Source organism: Crocodylus porosus, unplaced genomic scaffold (genome assembly GCF_001723895.1).
Source record: "Crocodylus porosus isolate Cpor-Errol unplaced genomic scaffold, CroPor_comp1, whole genome shotgun sequence".
Lineage (NCBI taxonomy): Eukaryota > Metazoa > Chordata > Crocodylia > Crocodylidae > Crocodylus > Crocodylus porosus.
The window spans coordinates 62650017-62653826 of NW_017728950.1; positions in this window are offsets into that span (position 1 = coordinate 62650017).

Sequence of the window (3810 nt, forward strand, 5' to 3'; positions counted from 1 at the left end):
CCCTAGCTGGGCAGGGCCTGCCGCAGCCCCGGCCCTGCTCTCCAAGCTGCCCAGCTGAATTTCTGTAAATCAGCTATCGGATCCACATTGACTGATATGACTAGTTAATAACTGGCTATTGGTATAAGCCAAGAAAATTTTTATCGGTGCACCCCTAGTGCAAAGTAAAAACATCAGGCCTGGATTTGTTAATACAGGTGATTAACTTATTTTGACTATGCACGTGCATGTGCTAAAAAGTTTACAGGATTAGAGGCTAAAGAGCAGAAGGATGGGAGGCACGGATGCAACATAGATGGAAAACAAGCAAGGCAATTATTGACTTACATTAGTTTCTTTTTTCTATATCCCTCATCCTAGCAATTTTAGATGTACTCTAATATCACTATTCTTACAAATGTTTGGTTTTCCAATCTTGCCTGTGAGCAATTTTTTTTTTGTTTTACTTATATTAACCTTTTTCTTACTCTCAATTCACATATTTTTTATAATCTTTCCCTGTGAAAAAAGATAGTAAAGGAAACAAGATTTAGACAATGCTTGCCTACTATTAAACCTCAGGCTATGTTCAGCTTTTGTTTTGTTTGCACCCAACTGATTTCCTTTCCTTTTCAAAAACGTTTTCCATCCAGACATAGTGTCTTCCATTCGTAAAAAATAAAATATTAAGACATTAAAATAAAATTACAAGCACAGTGTAACAGAGCACCTTTGGTGCCTGTCACCTTAAAGGTTAGGCCAGGGAGAAGGCAGGTGCCTGATTAGGGCAGCCTTTTAATTCGGAGTTCTCTGGGCTGATGGGAGCAGTTTATGACCAGCCAGCAGGGAAGAAATATTTTGCTGCTGAGCTCCAGCTCCAGCTCCAGAAACACCTTAGAGGTCTAGGGGAGGCTATGGGAGGAAGAGGCCTCAGTGGTCGTGGGTATGACCTAAAATTGCACCCTGAAGGGAAAAGATGGCTTGGTCAGGCTCCTGGTGGTGTGGGAGTCCCCAAGAAATGTCAGTCCAGTTGCCTCTCCAGTGGAAGGTGGGGGAGGGCACCAAAATCCAAGCCCCCACCATCCAGTAGGTTTTTAATTAGAATTGGTGGGCCACACATGTCTAGGCAGGCATCTGAGCCTATGGGGGTGGTGGGGATAGAGGATGCCAGACAGCCCCAGCCCCAGCAAGGGGGGCAGTGTGGATCCCCAGTGAAAAGGTAATGAATGAAGGCCCCAGAGTGATAGGGGCAGAGAAGTGGCCCTGAAAGGGGTGTGGAGTGAAGTCAGCTTCAATTCTATGAATTGCACAGCATCCATTCAGATGAGGGCCTGAGAGAGGCCCAAAAGGCTGCGTCCCTGCTGGCTGAAGAGAGCAGGGGATTAAGCCTGATGACCTTACGGGGTCACTCAGGGATAGGGTGGCCATCATAGAGGACATTCTGGTTTTCTGCTACTCTGTCCTGTATTGATATGAAACCCGAAGCCTTTATGTCCTCTTATTTTTCTCTTCAAGAGAAAAATAGAGGACATATAGGCATCTGGTTTTGTATCAATAGAGGACAGAGGACAAGCAGACTGTCCTCTATGATGGCCACCCTATTTAGGGAGCAAGGGCAGGGTGTGTGTGGCCCAAGAGGGGAAGTATGAGAGAGAGACCCTAGTGAGAGCAGGGGGAGTGAAAGAGGCCCCTGTGAGAAGAGGGCTGTATGCATGAGGTCCATAACTAGGTTGAATGAAAGAGGCCTAACTGTGGGTAAGTTTAGTCTGGCCTTGAGCTGGAGTCATTAAGAGCTTATGATGCCATCTGCAAGGCATGGGCCACAGTGTAGGGAAGGTATGGAACTGTGGATAGCGCCCCCTCGCATCAGGACATTTTACCATCAAATTATTGTAAGAGCAAAATTGTGGCAGGAGAGGCCTGGTGGACTTCCCCATAGACAGGTGGGTGGGCCAGCTTGAGACTCAGCCCAGAGCATGCTTGCAACACACAAGATAAGAATTTTCCAAAGTACTTAAATGTCCATTCTGTAACACCTTACCATGTGTGATTAGTTTTATAAAAGGTCAGGAGTATAAACTGAACCACATATTCTTCCAGTGATTTACAGAAGGCCCACTGCACTTAGATTCCAAACTTCCACTGACTTTCAGTGAGGGATAAAAGTCTAACTCCCTTATGTTCTTTTTAAAAATCCAGCCATATATTATTTCTAAATCTCTAATGAATTTCAGCTTCTATGGTCTTCACATTCTGGCTGAAGTACTTCTCTGATGTTAAATTAAAAAGCTTCCAAGTACTGCAAATACATCATTTAGTTTAAAACACTGAAATAATTATTTTGAAGAAGCTTTTGCATATTTTTGTTGAACTTGCTAACTGAATCCTTCCACCTCCAAGTCTATTTCTTTCATTGCTTTTAGTATATTCCAACCAGAGGAATGCAATATTCCATTAACCATATTCAAAAAGACCATGAGGTTATTTTTATTACAGAATTGCTTGAGCATAATACTCCAGTCATGGTTGAGAAAGCACTTTATTTACTTTATGAACAAAATTATCTTTAGAGTTGAAATCTTTTATGTTGCCTCTCAACTAAAAGGTAAATCTTTGCATGCATGCATACATCCACACAGACTTTAGGGCCAGAAGGGACCATTACAGTAATCTAATCTGACCTTCCACATAACACAGGCCAAATGATTTCTTCCAGAAGTTCCTGGATTGATTTTAGGTTAAACTAGAACCTACAGGCAGAATCTCATTTAATTTTCCACAGCAACATGGCACTAACCCAGCCACATAACTGTCATTTTTAGCACTTCTGTACAGTTTGCCCTACTATATGTGTAGAGCGAACATGCAAGTGTCCACACAACTTCTAAGCATGTGCTGTGGCCAGGCAGGTACACATACCTGTATGTGAATAGCTGGGTAAGCCTGTTTCCAAACTGTAGCTGGGCAAAAACCCATGACTAGGAAGCAGGAAAGCCGGGTTCCTATCACAATGCTCCAACTGTTAGGCCATAAGTTAGGCATTCTCTAGTCTCCTCTTTATCACTCCTTTTAAAGCTGGTCCTTTGGGCAGACAACATACACAGATCAAGGAGGAAGAAAACAAGCTAGAAGGTGTGTGGCTCAGTGAGATGGCTGCTGCCTCTATGGAAGAAGGGGGACTCTGAGTTTTGGCCTGGACAGACTCTTGCTTGAAGTAGGGCAAAAACTTCCTCCTTGCTCTGTACCTTTTATTGAATGACTATTAAATACTAAGCCTGTGCGAAGCAGCTAGCATTCGCTTCGGACTTGGATTCAGTTGATTTGGGGGACAGTGATTTGATTCACTGTCCTGAATCAATTGGGCCGAATCGAATTGGGAGATTCAGCTGCTGCCAAATCTCCAAATTGAACAGGCCCCATCCTCCGCCCACTCTCCCAGCCCCATCAATGACTGCCCCACTTGGCCCCAGCGTCCCGGCACTTTAAAAAAAACCAAAAAACCAAAAAACTCCACACTCACCTGCTGCTTCAGCAGCCATTGGGGTTTCTAGGGGCTCAGTTATGCAATGGGAAGTACCATTTAGGCATATACAATGACATAGGACTCTGACCTGAACTCTTTAGTGAGGAGCTGTTGATTTATGGACTCCCAAGTGTAAGAGGAGTCACCACATCCTTGATAAAATATGATTAATTATATCACAGTGAAAATTTGCCTGGCCCATTGAAATGTTGTCTTCCATAAATGTAGGTGCCTTTGAATTACATGGGGAACTGTTTTAGACATAAGCACAAGCTAGGAATTTCACACACAGTGCATACACATTATGC